This window comes from Rhipicephalus microplus, chromosome 4 (genome assembly GCF_043290135.1).
Source record: "Rhipicephalus microplus isolate Deutch F79 chromosome 4, USDA_Rmic, whole genome shotgun sequence".
NCBI lineage: Eukaryota > Metazoa > Arthropoda > Arachnida > Ixodida > Ixodidae > Rhipicephalus > Rhipicephalus microplus.
Window position 1 is genome coordinate 178,155,477 of NC_134703.1, and position 15,803 is coordinate 178,171,279.

General features: G+C 51.0%; 1 non-coding gene across 1 annotated transcript; it reads left to right on the top strand.

The window, feature by feature from the left end:
* The first annotated feature begins 8,300 nt into the window (after positions 1-8,300).
* Positions 8,301-8,373, top strand: TRNAH-GUG (transfer RNA histidin (anticodon GUG)). The gene has a single exon. It is a non-coding gene; the product is annotated as a tRNA-His (tRNA).
* Positions 8,374-15,803: the final 7,430 nt, after the last annotated feature.

Consider the following 15,803-nt stretch of genomic DNA (forward strand, 5'->3'; position numbering starts at 1 on the left):
GACGGTGGTGAGAGTAGAGCACGACTGTCTACGTGATGCAATTGGCTAGCACGATCGGCTGTTAACCAAAAGGTTGGAGGTTCGAGCCCTCTCGAGAGTGGTGTGTCGCCTTTTTTTCTTTGCGCTGATACCTTTGGAGAAATGTTCTGACCATGGTGAGAGTGGAGCACGACTGTCTCAGTGACGCAATTTTTTAGCACGTTCGGCTGTTAACGGAAAGGTTGGAGGTTCGAGCCTTCCAATGAGCGGTGTGTCGCTTTTTTTGCGCTGATAGCTTTGGAGAAATGTTCTGACGGTGGTGAGAGTGGAGCACGACAATCTCCGTGGCGCAATTGGCTAGCGCGATCGGCTGTTAACCAAAAGGTTGGAGGCTCGAGCCCTCCCGAGAGCGTTGTGTCTCTTTTTTTCTTTGCGCTGATAGCTTTGGAGAAATGTTCTGAGGGTGGTGAGAGTGGAACACGACTATCTCCGTGACGCTATTGGCTAGCGCGTTCGGCTGTTAACCGAAAGGTTGGAAGTTCGAGCCCTCCCGGGAGCAGTGTGTCGCTTTTTTTTTGCGCTGATAGCTGTGGAGAAATGTTCTGACGGTGGTGAGAGTAGAGAACGATTACCTCCTTGGCGCAATTGGCTAGCGGGTTCAGCTGTTAACCAAAAGGTTGGAGGTTCGAGCCCTCCCGAGAGCAGTGTGTCTCTTTTTTCTTTGCGCTGACAGCTACGGAGAAATGTTTTGACGGTGGTTAGAGTGGAACACGACTATCTCCGTGACGCAATTGGCTAGCTTGTTCGGCTGTTAACTAAAAGTTCGGAGGTTCGAGCCCTCCGGAGAGCGGTGTGTCTCTTATTTTTTCTTTGCGCTGATAGCTTTGGAGATATGTTCTGACGGTGGTGAGAGTGAAGAACGACTGTTTTTGTGGCAGAATTGGCTAGCGCGATCATCTGTTAACCAAAAGGTTGGAGGTTCGAGCCCTCCCGAGAGTGGTTTGTCTCTTTTTTCTTTGCGCTGACAGCTGTGGAGAAACGTTCTGATGGTGGTGAGAGTAGAGCACGACTGTCTACGTGGCGCAATTGGCTAGCACGGTCGGCTAATAACAAAAAGGTTGGAGGTTCGAGCCCTGCTATGTGCGGTGTGTCACTTTTTTTCTTTGCGCTGCTACCTTTGGAGAAATGTTCTGAACATGGTGAGAGTGGAGCACGACTGTCTCCGTGACGCAACTGGCTAGCGCGTTCGGCTATTAACGGAAAGGTTGGAGGTTCGAGCCCTTCCATGAGCGGTGTGTCGCTTTGTTGCGCTGATAAGCTTTGGAGAAATGTTCTGACGGTGGTGAGAGTAGAGCACGACTGTCTACGTGGCGCAATTGGCTAGCACGATCGGCTGTTAACCAGAAGGTGGGAGGTTCGAGCCCTGCCATGAGCGGTGTGTCACTTGTTTTGCGCTGACAGCTATGGAGAAATGTTCTGACGGTGGTGAGAGTGGAACACGACTATCTCCGTGACGCAATTGCCTAGCGCGTTCGGCTGTTAACCAAAAGTTAGGAGGTTCGAGGCCTCAGGAGAGCGGTGTGTCTCTTTTTTTTTCTTTGCGCTGATAGCTTTGGAGAAATGTTCTGACGGTGGTGAGAGTGGAGAACGACTTTTTTGCGCCACAATTGGCTAGCGCGAACAACTGTTAACCAGAAGGTTGGAGGTTCCAGCCCTCCCGAGAGCGGTTTGTCTCTTTTTTCTTTGCGCCGACAGCTGTGGAGAAATGTTCTGATGGTGGTGAGAGTGGAGCACGACTGTCTACGTGGCGCAATTGGCTATCACGATCGGCTAATAACCAAAAAGTTGGAGGTTCGAGCCCTGCTATGAGCGGTGTATTGCTTTTTTTCTTTGCGCTGCTACCTTCGAAGAAATGTTCTGACCATGGTGAGAGTGGAGCACGACTGTCTCCGTGACGCAATTGGCTAGCGCGTTCGGCTGTTAACGGAAAGGTTGAAGGTTCGAGCCCTTCCTTGAGCGGTGTGTCGCTTTTTTGCGCTGATAGCTTTGGAGAAATGTTCTGACGGTGGTGAGAGTGGAGCACGACTATCTCCGAGGCGCGATTGGCAAGCGCGTTGAGCTGTTAACCAAAAGGTTGGAGGTTCAAGCCCTCCCGAGAGTGTTGTGTTGCTTTTTTTCGCGCTGATAGCTTTGGAGAAATGTTCTGATGGTGGTGAGAGTGGAGCACGACAATCTCCGTGGCGCAATCGGCTAGCGCGATCGGTTGTTAACCAAAAGGTTGGAGGTTCGAGCCCTCCCGAGAGCGGTGTGTCTCTTTTTTTCTTTGCGCTGATAGCTTTGTAGAAATTTTCTGACGGTAGTGAGAGTGGAGCACGAATATATCTGTGGCACAATTGGCTAGCGCGTTCGGCTGTGAACCAAAACGTTGGAGGTTCGAGCCCTCCCATGAGAAGTGTGGCGCTTTTTTTCTTTGCGCTGATAGACTTGGAGAATTGTTCTGATGGTGGTGAGAGTTGAGCACGAATATCTCCGTGGCGCAATTGGCTAGCACGTTCGGCTGTTAACCAAAACGTTGGAGGTTCGAGCCCTCCCGAGAGCGGTGTGTCTCTTTTTTTCTTTGCGCTGATAGCTTTGTAGAAATGTTCTGACGATGGTGACATTGGAGCACGACTGTCTCCGTGGTGCAATTGGCTACCGCGATCGGCTGTTAACCAAAAGGTTGGAGGTTCGAGCCCTCGCGAGAGCGGTGTGTCTCTTTTTTTCTTTGCGCTGATAGCTTTGAAGAAACGTTCTGAGGGTGTAGAGAGTGGAACACGACTATCTCCGTGACGCAATTGGCTAGCGCGTTCGGCTGTTAACCAAAAGGTTGGAGGTTCGAGCCCTCCGGAGAGCGGTGTGTCTCTTTTTTTTCTTTGCGCTGATAGCTTTAGAGGAATGTTCTGACGGTGGTGAGAGTGGAGCACGACTGTTTCAGTGGCAGAATTGGCTAGCGCGATCAACTGTTAACTGAAAGGTTGGAGGTTCGAGTCCTCCCGGGAGCAGTGTGTCGCTTTTTTTCTTTGCGCTGATAGCTTTGTAGAAATGTTCTGACGATGGTGAGAGTAGAGCACGACTGTCTCCTTGGCGCCATTGGCTAGCGCGTTCAGCTGTTAACCAAAAGGTTGGAGGTTCGAGCCCTCTCGAGAGCGGTGTGTCTCCTTTTTCTTTGCGCTGACAGCTGTGGAGAAATGTTGTGACGGTGGTGAGAGTAGAGCACGACTGTCTACGTGATGCAATTGGCTAGCACGATCGGCTGTTAACCAAAAGGTTGGAGGTTCGAGCCCTCTCGAGAGCGGTGTGTCTCCTTTTTCTTTGCGCTGACAGCTGTGGAGAAATGTTGTGACGGTGGTGAGAGTAGAACACGACTGTCTACGTGATGCAATTGGCTAGCACGATCGGCTGTTAACAAAAAGGTTGGAGGTTCGAGCCCTCTCGAGAGTGGTGTGTCGCCTTTTTTTCTTTGCGCTGATACCTTTGGAGAAATGTTCTGACCATGGTGAGAGTGGAGCACGACTGTCTCAGTGACGCAATTTTTTAGCACGTTCGGCTGTTACCGGAAAGGTTGGAGGTTCGAGCCCTCCAATGAGCGGTGTGTCGCTTTTTTTGCGCTGATAGCTTTGGAGAAATGTTCTGACGGTGGTGAGAGTGGAGCACGACAATCTCCGTGGCGCAATTGGCTAGCGCGATCGGCTGTTAACCAAAAGGTTGGAGGCTCGAGCCCTCCCGAGAGCGTTGTGTCTCTTTTTTTCTTTGCGCTGATAGCTTTGGAGAAATGTTCTGAGGGTGGTGAGAGTGGAACACGACTATCTCCGTGACGCTATTGGCTAGCGCGTTCGGCTGTTAACCGAAAGGTTGGAAGTTCGAGCCCTCCCGGGAGCAGTGTGTCGCTTTTTTTGCGCTGATAGCTGTGGAGAAATGTTCTGACGGTGGTGAGAGTAGAGAACGATTACCTCCTTGGCGCAATTGGCTAGCGGGTTCAGCTGTTAACCAAAAGGTTGGAGGTTCGAGCCCTCCCGAGAGCAGTGTGTCTCTTTTTTCTTTGCGCTGACAGCTACGGAGAAATGTTTTGACGGTGGTTAGAGTGGAACACGACTATCTCCGTGACGCAATTGGCTAGCTTGTTCGGCTGTTAACTAAAAGTTCGGAGGTTCGAGCCCTCCGGAGAGCGGTGTGTCTCTTATTTTTTCTTTGCGCTGATAGCTTTGGAGATATGTTCTGACGGTGGTGAGAGTGAAGAACGACTGTTTTTGTGGCAGAATTGGCTAGCGCGATCATCTGTTAACCAAAAGGTTGGAGGTTCGAGCCCTCCCGAGAGTGGTTTGTCTCTTTTTTCTTTGCGCTGACAGCTGTGGAGAAACGTTCTGATGGTGGTGAGAGTAGAGCACGACTGTCTACGTGGCGCAATTGGCTAGCACGGTCGGCTAATAACAAAAAGGTTGGAGGTTCGAGCCCTGCTATGTGCGGTGTGTCACTTTTTTTCTTTGCGCTGCTACCTTTGGAGAAATGTTCTGAACATGGTGAGAGTGGAGCACGACTGTCTCCGTGACGCAACTGGCTAGCGCGTTCGGCTATTAACGGAAAGGTTGGAGGTTCGAGCCCTTCCATGAGCGGTGTGTCGCTTTGTTGCGCTGATAAGCTTTGGAGAAATGTTCTGACGGTGGTGAGAGTAGAGCACGACTGTCTACGTGGCGCAATTGGCTAGCACGATCGGCTGTTAACCAGAAGGTGGGAGGTTCGAGCCCTGCCATGAGCGGTGTGTCACTTGTTTTGCGCTGACAGCTATGGAGAAATGTTCTGACGGTGGTGAGAGTGGAACACGACTATCTCCGTGACGCAATTGCCTAGCGCGTTCGGCTGTTAACCAAAAGTTAGGAGGTTCGAGGCCTCAGGAGAGCGGTGTGTCTCTTTTTTTTTCTTTGCGCTGATAGCTTTGTAGAAATGTTCTGACGGTGCTGAGAGTGGAGCACGACTGTCTCCGTGGTGCAATTGGCTACCGCGATCGGCTGTTAACCAAAAGGTTGGAGGTTCGAGCCCTCCCGAGAGCAGTGTGTCTCTTTTTTCTTTACGCTGACAGTTATGTAGAAATGTTCTGATGGTGGTTAGAGTGGAACACGACTATCTCCGTGACGCAATTGGCTAGCTTGTTCGGCTGTTAACCAAAACGTTGGAGGTTCGAGCCCTCCCGAGAGCGGTGTGTCTCTTTTTTATTTGCGCTGATAGCTTTGTAGAAATGTTCTGACGGTGGTGAGAGTGGAGCACGACTGTCTCCGTGGTGCAATTGGCTACCGCGATCGGCTGTTAACCAAAAGGTTGGAGGTTCAAGCCCTCCCGAGAGCAGTGTGTCTCTTTTTTCTTTACGCTGACAGTTATGGAGAAATGTTCTGATGGTGGTTAGAGTGGAACACGACTATCTCCGTGACGCAATTGGCTAGCTTGTTCGGCTGTTAACCAAAATTTGGAGGTTCGAGCCCTCCGGAGAGCGGTGTGTCTCTTTTTTTCTTTGCGCTGATAGCTTTGGAGAAATGTTCTGACGGTGGTGAGAGTGGAGCACGACTGTCTCCGTGGCGCAATTGCCAACGCGATCGGCTGTTAACCAAAAGGTTGGAGGTTCGAGCCCTCCCGAGAGCGGTGTGTCTCTTTTTTTCTTTGCGCTGATAGCTTTGGAGAAATGTTCTGAAGGTGGTGAGAGTGGAGCACGAATATCTCCGTGGCGCAATTGGCTAGCGTGTTCGGCTGTGAACCAAAACGTTGGAAGTTTGAGCCCTCCCGAGAGCGGTGTGTCTCTTTTTTTCTTTGCGCTGATAGCTTTGCAGAAACGTTCTGAGTGTGGTGAGAGTGGAACACGACTATCTCCGTGATGCAATTGGCTAGCGCGTTCGGCTGTTAACGAAAAGATTGGTGGTTCGAGCCCTCCGGAGAGCGGTGTGTCTCTTTTTTTTCTTTGCGCTGATAGCTCTGGAGGAATGTTCTGACGGTGGTGAGAGTAGAGCACGACTGTTTCCATGGCAGTATTGGCTAGCGCGATCAACTGTTAACTCGAAGGTTGAAGGTTCGAGCCCTCCCGGGAGCAGTGTGTCATTTTTTCTCTTCGCGCTGATAGCTTTGGAGAAATGTTCTAACGGTGGTGAGAGTAGAGCACGACTATCTCCTTGGCGCCATTGGCTAGCGTGTTCAGCTGTTTACCAAAAGGTTGGAGGTTCGAGCCCTCTCGAGAGCGGTGTGTCTCTTTTTTCTTTGCGCTGATAGCTTTGGAGAAATGTTCTAATGGTGGTGAGAGTAGAGCATGACTATCTCCTTGGCGCCATTGGCTAGTGCGTTCAGCTGTTAACCAAAAGGTTGGAGGTTCGAGCCCTCTCGAGAGGGGTGTGTCTCTTTTTTTCTTTGCGCTGACAGCTGCGGAGAAATGTTCTGAGGGTGGTGAGAGTGGAACACGACTATCTCCGTGATGCAATTGGCTAGCCCGTTCGGCTGTTAACCAAAAGGTTGGAGGTTCGAGCCCTCTGGAGAGCGGTGTGTCTCTTTTTTTTCTTTGCACTGATAGCTTTGGAGGAATGTTCTGACGGTGGTCAGAGTGGAGCACGACTGTTTGCATGGCAGAATTGGCTAGCGCGATCAACTGTTAACTTAAGGTTGAAGGTTCTAGCCCCCCCGGGAGCAGTGTGCCGCTTTTTTTGCGCTGATAGCTTTGTAGAAATGTTCTGACGGTGGTGAGACTAGAGCACGATTACTTCCTTGGCGCAATTGGCTAGCGCGTTCAGATGTTAACCAAAAGGTTGGAGGTTCGAGCCCTCCTGAGAGCAGTGTGTCTCTTTTTTCTTTGCACTGACAGCTATGGAGAAATGTTCTGACGGTGGTTAGAGTGGAACACGACTATCTCCCTAACGCAATTGGCTAGCTTGTTCGGCTGTTAACCAAAAGTTCTGAGGTTCGAGCCCTCCGGAGAGCGGTGTGTCTCTTTTTTTCTATGCGCTGATAGCTTTGGAGAAATGTTCTGACGGTGGTGAGAGTGGAGCACGACTGTCTAGGTGGCGCAATTGGCTAGCACGATCGGCTAATAACCAAAAGGTTGGAGGTTCGAGCCCTGCTATGAGTGGTGTGTCGCTTTTTTAGATGCAGAAGAATCTTATACTCGCGCCTTGTAGTGCGCCGTCCGCGCCGTCCGCACCGCTTCTCGAACATTCGACAGCTGACGCGCGCGCATGCGCCGTCGCGCCATCGCCCACTCTTCCACCATCTGTGATCCCTTCCTCCTCTACACACCGCCCGCGCTTCACTCCTCCACCATCTGTGCACCCTTCCTCCTCTACACACCGCGTTCGACATCTACAATTCTCCTGATTCTCCAGTGGACGCGCGTGTGGCGTCGCGCTTCGAGAACATTCAACAGCTGACAGTGCATGCGCCGTCGCGCTGTATATATACTCAAGGTCAGCGCTCGCTCGCTCAGTTGCCGCTCGTCGGTTGGTTTGTACGGCGCCGCGACGTCCAAGGTCGCGGTGAAATGAATTCCAACGAATCCACAAACACAATGATCGACGTCCCTTCGACCAGCGCCGCCCTTTCGCATACGTGTGTACGTGTTCACTCATTTAACACCCCCTCCTACAACCACGTTAACCAATTTAGCCATCGACCCAAGTAAGTCGCACTTTAACACCCCATTTCACAACCACGTTAACCAATTTAGCCATCGACCCTAGTAAGTCGCACTTTAACACCCCGTTAACCAATTATATGCTCCACATCCTCCTCAGTGTTCCCCCGAGGGAAGCTGCGGGCAATTTTTTTTCTTTGCGCTGCTACCTTCGAAGAAATGTTCTGACCATGGTGAGAGTGGAGCACGACTGTCTCCGTGACGCAATTGGCTAGCGCGTTCGGCTGTTAACAGAAAGGTTGGAGGTTCGAGCCCTTCCATGAGCGGTGTGTCGCTTTTTTTGCGCTGATAGCTTTGGAGAAATGTTCTGACGGTGGTGTGAGTGGAGCACGACTATCTCCGAGGCGCAATTGGCTAGCGCGTTCAGCTGTAAACCAAAAGGTTGGAGGTTCAAGCCCTCCCGAGAGTGTTGTGTTGCTTTTTTTTCGCGCTGATAGCTTTGGAGAAATGTTCTGACGATAGTGAGAGTGGAGCACGACTATCTGCGTGGCGCAATCGGCTAGCGCGATCGGCTGTTAACCAAAAGTTTGGAGGTTCGAGCCCTCCCGAGAGCGGTGTGTCTCTGTTTTTCTTTGCGCTGATAGCTTTGTAGAAATGTTTTGACGGTGGTGAGAGTGGAGCACGAATATCTCTGTGGCACAATTGGCTAGCGCGTTTGGCTGTGAACCAAAACGTTGGAGGTTCGAGCCCTCCCATGAGAAGTGTGTCGCTTTTTTTCTTTGTGCTGATAGATTTGGAGAAATGTTCTGATGGTGGTGAGAATTGAGCACGAATATCTCCGTGGCGCAATTGGCTAGCACGTTCGGCTGTTAACAAAAACGTTGGAGGTTCGAGCCCTCCCGAGAGCGGTGTGTCTCTATTTTTCTTTGCGCTGATAGCTTTGTAGAAATGTACTACGGTGGTGAGAGTGGAGCACGACAATCTCCGTGGCGCAATTGGCTAGCGGATCGGCTGTTAACCAAAAGGTTGGAGGCTCGAGCCCTCCCGAGAACGGTGTGTCTCTTTTTTTCTTTGCGCTGATAGCTTTGGAGAAATGTTCTGAGGGGTGAGAGTGGAACACGACTATCTCCGTGACGCTATTGGCTAGCGCGTTCGGCTGTTAACCGAAAGGTTGGAAGTTCGGGCCCTCCCGGGAGCAGTGTGTCGCTTTTTTTCTTTGCGCTGATAGCTGTGGAGAAATGTTCTACGGTGGTGAGAGTAGAGAACGATTACCTCCTTGGCGCAATTGGCTAGCGCGTTCAGCTGTTAACCAAAAGGTTGGAGGTTCGAGCCCTCCCGAGAGCAGTGTGTCTCTTTTTTCTTTGCGCTGACAGCTATGGAGAAATGTTTTGACGGTGGTTAGAGTGGAACACGACTATATCCGTGACGCAATTGGCTAGCTTGTTCGGCTGTTAACTAAAAGTTCGGAGGTTCGAGCCCTCCGGAGAGCGGTGTGTCTCTTATTTTTTCTTTGCGCTGATACCTTTGGAGAAATGTTCTGACGGTGGTGAGAGTGGAGAACGACTGTTTTTGTGGCAGAATTGGCTAGCGCGATCAACTGTTAACCAAAAGGTTGGAGGTTCGAGCCTTCCCGAGAGTGGTTTGTCTCTTTTTTCTTTGCGCTGACAGCTGTGGAGAAATGTTCTGACGGTGGTGAGAGTAGAGCACGACTGTCTACGTGGCGCAATTGGCTAGCACGGTCGGCTAATAACAAAAAGGTTGGAGGTTCGAGCCCTGCTATGAGCGGTGTGTCACTTTTTTCTTTGCGCTGCTACCTTTGGAGAAATGTTCTGACCATGGTGAGAGTGGAGCACGACTGTCTCCGTGACGCAATTGGCTAGCGCGTTCGGCTGTTAACGGAAAGGTTGAAGGTTCGATCCCTTCCGTGAGCGGTGTGTCGCTTTTTTGCGCTGATAGCTTTGGAGAAATGTTCTGACGGTGGTGAGAGTAGAGCACGACTGTCTACGTGGCGCAATTGGCTAGCACGATCGGCTGTTAACCAGAAGGTGGGAGGTTCGAGCCCTGCCATGAGCGGTGTGTCACTTGTTTTGCGCTGACAGCTATGGAGAAATGTTCTGACGGTGGTGAGAGTGGAACACGACTATCTCCGTGACGCAATTGCCTAGCGCGTTCGGCTGTTAACCAAAAGTTTGGAGGTTCGAGGCCTCAGGAGAGCGGTGTGTCTCTTTTTTTTCTTTGCGCTGATAGCTTTGCAGAATTGTTCTGACGGTGGTGAGTGTGGAGCACGACTATCTCCTTGGCGCAATTGGCTAGCACGTTCGGCTGTTAACCAAAACGTTGAAGGTTCAAGCCCTCCCGAGAGCGGTGTGTCTCTTTTTTTCTTTGCGCTGATAGCTTTGTAAAAATGTTCTGACGGTGGTGAGAGTGGAGCACGACTGTCTCCGTGGTGCAATTGGCTACCACGATCGGCTGTTAACCAAAAGGTTGGAGGTTCGAGCCCTCCCGAGAGCAATGTGTCTCTTTTTTCTTTACGCTGACAGTTATGTAGAAATGTTCTGATGGTGGTTAGAGTGGAACACGACTATCTCCGTGACGCAATTGGCTAGCTTGTTCGGCTGTTAACCAAAATTTGGAGGTTCGAGCCCTCCGGAGAGCGGTGTGTCTCTTTTTTTCTTTGCGCTGATAGCTTTGGAGAAATGTTCTGACGGTGGTGAGAGTGGAGCACGACTGTCTCCGTGGCGCAATTGGCTACCGCGATCGGCTATTAACCAAAAGGTTGGAGGTTCGAGCCCTCCCGAGAGCGGTGTGTCTCTTTTTTTCTTTGCGCTGATAGCTTTGTAGAAACGTTCTGAGGGTGGTGAGAGTGGAACACGACTATCTCCGTGACGCAATTGGCTAGCGCGTTCGGCTGTTAACCAAAAGGTTGGAGGTTCGAGCCCTCCGGTGAGCGGTGTGTCTCTTTTTTTTCTAGCGCAAAGAAAAAAAAAGCGACACACCGCTCATGGCAGACTCGAACCTCCAACCTTTTGGTTAACCGCCAATTGTGCTAGCCATTTGCGCCACGTAGACAGTCGTGCTATACTCTCATTACCGTCAGGACATTTCTCCACAGCTGTCAGCGCAAAGAAAAAAGAGACACACCGCTCTCGGGAGGGCTCGAACCTCTAACGTTTTGGTTAACAGCTGAACGCGCTAGCCAATTGCGCCAAGGAGATAGTCGTGCTCCACTCTCGCCACCGTCAGAACATTTCTCCAAAGCTATCAGCGTAAAGAAAAAAAAGAGACACACCGCTCTCCTGAGGGCTCGAACCTCCAAACTTTTGGTTAACAGCCGAAAGCGCTAGGCAATTGCGTCACGGAGATAGTCGTGTTCCACTCTCACCACCGTCAGAACAATTCTCCATAGCTGTCAGCGCAAAGAAAAAAGAGACAAACTGCTTTCGGGAGGGCTCGAACCTGCAACCTTTTGGTTAAGAGCTGAACGCGCTAGCCAATTGCGCCAAGGAGGTAGTCGTGCTCTACTCTCACCACAATCAGAACATTTCTCCAAAGCTATCAGCGCAAATAAAGAACGACACACTGTTCGCGGGAGGGCTCGAACCTCCAACCTTTCGGTTAACAACCGATCCCGCTATCCAATAGCGCCACGGAGACAGTCGTGCTCCACTGTCACCACGGCCAGAACATTTCTCCAAAGCTATCAGCGTGAAGAAAAAAACAGACACAGCGCTCTCGGGAGGGCTCGAACCTCCAACGTTTTGGTTAACAGCCAAACGTGCTAGCCAATTGCGCCACGGAGATATTAGTGCTCAACTCTCACCACCAACAGAACATTTCTCCAAATCCATCAGCTTAAAGAAAAAAAGCGACACACCACTCATGGGAGGGCTCGAAGCTCCAACGTTTTGGTTCACAGCCGAACGCGCTAGCCAATTGTGCCACGCAGATATTCGTGCTCCACTCTCACCACCGTCAGAACATTTCTACAAAGCTATCAGCGCAAAGAAAAAAGAGAAACGCCGCTCTCGGGAGGGCTCGAACCTCCAACCTTTTGGTTAACAGCCGATCGCGCTAGCCAATAGCGCAACGGAGACAGTCGTGCTCCACTGTCACCACGGTCAGAACATTTCTTCAAAGCTATCAGCGCGAAGAAAAAAAAGAGACACACCGCTCTCGGGAGGGCTCGAACCTCCAACGTTTTGGTTAACAGCCGAACGTGCAAGCTAATTGCGTCACGGAGATATTCATGCTCCACTCTCCTCACCTTCAGAACATTTCTCCAAAGCTATCAGCGCAAAAAAAAAAGCGACACACCGCTCATTCGAGGGCTCGAACCTCCAACCTTTCCGCTAACAGGCGAACGCGCTAGCAAAATGCGTCACGGAGACAGTCGTGTTCCACTCTCACCACCCTCAGAACGTTTCTCCAAAGCTATCAGCGCAAAGAAAAAAAGAGACACACCGCTCTCGGGAGGGCTCGAACCTCCAAACTTTTGGTTAACAGCCGAACGCGCTCGCCAATTGCGCCACGGAGACAGTCGTGTTCCACTCTCACCACCGTCAGAACATTTCTACAAAGCTATCAGCGCAAAGAAAAAAAGAGACACACTGCTCTCTGGAGGGCTCGAACCTCCAACGTTTTGGTTAACAGCCGAACGCGCTAACCAATTGCGCCACGGAGATATTCGTGCTCCACTCTCACCACCTTCAGAACATTTCTCCAAAGCTATCAGCGCAAAAAAAGCGACATACCGCTCATTGGAGGGCTCGAACCTCCAACCTTTCCGTTAACAGGCGAACGCGCTAGCGAAATGCGTCACGGAGACAGTCGTGCTTCACTCTCACCATGGTCAGAACTTTTCTCCAAAGGTAGTAGCGCAAAGAAAAAAAAGCGACACACCGCTCAAGGCAGGGCTAGAACCTCCAACCTTTTGGTTAACAGCCGATCGCGCTAGCCAGTTGCGCCACAGAGACAGTCGTGCTCCACTCTCACCTTCGTCAGAACATTTCTACAAAGCTATCAGCGCAAAGAAAAAAAGAGACACACCGCTCTCGGGAGGGCTCGAACCTCCAACGTTTTGGTTCACAGCCGAACGCGCCATCAGAACAATTCTACAAAGCTATCAGCGCAAAGAAAAAAAGAGACACACCGCTCTCGGGAGGGCTTGAACCTCCAACGTTTTGGTTAACAGCTAAACGCCCTAGCCGATTGCGCCCCGGAGATAGTCGTGCTCCACTCTCACCACCGTAAGAACATTTCTCCAAAGCTATCAGCGCAAAAAAAGCGACACGCCGCTCATGGAAGGGCTCGAACCTCCAACTTTTCCGTTAACAGCCTAACCCGCTAGCCAATTGCGTCACGGTCGTGTTCCACTCTCACCACCCTCGGACGTTCTCCCAAGCTATCAGCGCAATGAAAAAAAGAGACACACCGCTCTCGGGAGGGCTGGAACCTCCAAACTTTTGGTTAACAGACGATCGCGCTAGCCGATTGCGCCACGGAGACAGTCGTGCTCCACTCTCACTACCGTCAGAACATTTCTACAAAGCTATCAGCGCAAAGAAAAAAAGAGACACACCGCTCTCGGGAGGGCTCGAACCTCCAACGTTTTGGTTCACAGCCGAACGCGCTAGCCAATTGCGCCACGGAGATATTCGTGCTCCACTCTCACCACCGTCACAACATTTCTACAAAGCTATCAGCGCAAAGAAAAAAAGCGACACACCGCTCTCGGGAGGGCTTGAACCTCCAACGTTTCGGTTAACAGCTAAACGCGCTAGCCAATTGCGCCCCGCTGATAGTCGTGCTCCACTCTCACCACCGCCAGAACATTTCTCCAAAGCTATCAGCGCAAAAAAAGCGACACACCGCTCATGGAAGGGCTCGAACCTCCAAATTTTCCGTTAACAGCCGAACGCGCTAGCCAATTGCGTCACGGAGACAGTCGTGCTCCACTCTCACCATGGTCAGAACATTTCTCCAAGTGTAGCAACGCAAAAAAAAGCGACACACCGCTCATGGCAGGGCTCGAACCTCCAACCTTTTGGTTATTAGCCGATCGTGCTAGCCTATTTCGCCACGTAGACAGTCGTGCTCTACTCTCACCACCGTCAGAACATTTCTCCACATGTGTCAGCGCAACGAAAAAAAACACACCGCTCTCGGGAGGGCTCGAACCTCCAACCTTTTGGTTAACAGTTGATCGCACTAGCCAATTCTGCCACGAAAACAGTCGTGCTCCACTCTCACCACCGTCAGAACATTTCTCCAAAGCTATCAGCGCAAAGAAAAAAAGCGACACACTGCTCTCCGGAGGGCTCGAACCTCCAAACTTTTGGTTAACAGCCGAACGCGCTAGCCAATTGCGTCACGGAGATAGTCGTGTTCCACTCTAACCACCGTCAGAACATTTCTCCAAAGCTATCAGCGCAAAAAAAGCGACACACCGCTCATGGAAGGGCTCGAACCTCCAACTTTTCCGTTAACAGCCGAACGCGCTAGCCAATTGCGTCACGGAGACAGTCGTGCTCCACTCTCACCATGGTCAGAACATTTCTCCAAAGGTAGCAGCGCAAAGAAAAAAAAGCGACACACCGCTCATGGCAGGGCTCGAACCTCCTACCTTTTGGTAATTAGCGGATCGTGCTAGCCTATTGCGCCACGTAGACAGTCGTGCTCTACTCTCACCACCGTCAGAACATTTCTCCACATGTGTCAGCGCAACGAAAAAAAACACACCGCTCTCGGGAGGGCTCGAACCTCCAACCTTTTGGTTAACAGTTGATCGCACTAGCCAATTCTGCCACGAAAACAGTCGTGCTCCACTCTCACCACCGTCAGAACATTTCTCCAAAGCTATCAGCGCAAAGAAAAAAAGCGACACACTGCTCTCCGGAGGGCTCGAACCTCCAAACTTTTGGTTAACAGCCGAACGCGCTAGCCAATTGCGTCACGGAGATTGTCGTGTTCCACTCTAACCACCGTCAGAACATTTCTCCATAGCTGTCAGCGCAAAGAAAAAAGAGACACACTGCTCTCGGGAGGGCTCGAACCTCCAACCTTTTGGTTAACAGCTGAATGCGCTAGCCAATTGCGCCAAGGAGGTAGTCGTGCTCTACTCTCACCACCGTCAGAACATTTCTCCAAAGCTATCAGCGCAAAGAAAAAAAGCGACACACTGCTCCCGGGAGGGCTCGAACTTCCAACCTTTTGGTTAACAGCCGAACGCGCTAGCCAATTGCGTCACGAAGATAGTCGTGCTCCACTCTCACTACCGTCAGAACATTTCTCCAAAGCTATCAGCGCAAAAAAGCGACACACCGCTCATGGAAGGGCTGGAACCTCCAACCTTTTCGTTAACAGCCGAACGTGCTAAAAATTGCGTCACGGAGACAGTCGTGCTCCACTCTCACCATGGTCACAACATTTCTCCAAAGGTATCAGCGCAAAGAATAAAATGCGACACACGGCCAATGGCAGGGCTCGAACCTCCAACCTTTTGCTTAACAGCGGATCGTGCTAGCCAATTGCATCACGTAGACAGTCGTGCTCTACTCTCACCACCGTCAGAACGTTTCTCCACAGCTGTCAGCGCGAAGAAAAAAGCGACACACTGCTCCCGGGAGGGCTCGAACCTCCAACCTTTCAGTTAACAGTTGATCGCGCTAGCCAATTCTGCCACGGAAACAGTCGTGCTCCACTCTCACCACCCTCAGAACATTCCTCTAAAGCTATCAGTGCAAAGAAAAAAGAGACACACCGCTCTCCAGAGGGCTCGAACCTCCAACCTCTTTGTTAACAGCCGAACGCGCTAGTCAATTGCGTAACGGAGATAGTCGTGTTCCACTCTCACCACCATCAGAATATTTCTACAAAGCTATCAGCGCAAAAAAAAAAGACACACCGCTCTCGAGAGGGCTCGAACTTCCAACGTTTTGGTTCACAGCCGAACACGCTCGCCAATTGAGCCACGGAGATATTCGTGCTCCACTCTCACCACCATCAGAACATTTCTACAAAGCTATCAGCGCAAAGAAAAAAGAGACACACCGCTCTCGGGAGGGCTCGCACCTCAATACTTTTGGTTAACAGCTGAACGCGCTAGCCAATTGCAACCCGGAGATAGTCGTGCTCCACTCTCACCACCGTCAAAACATTTCTTCAAAGCTATCAGCGCAAAAAAAGCGACACA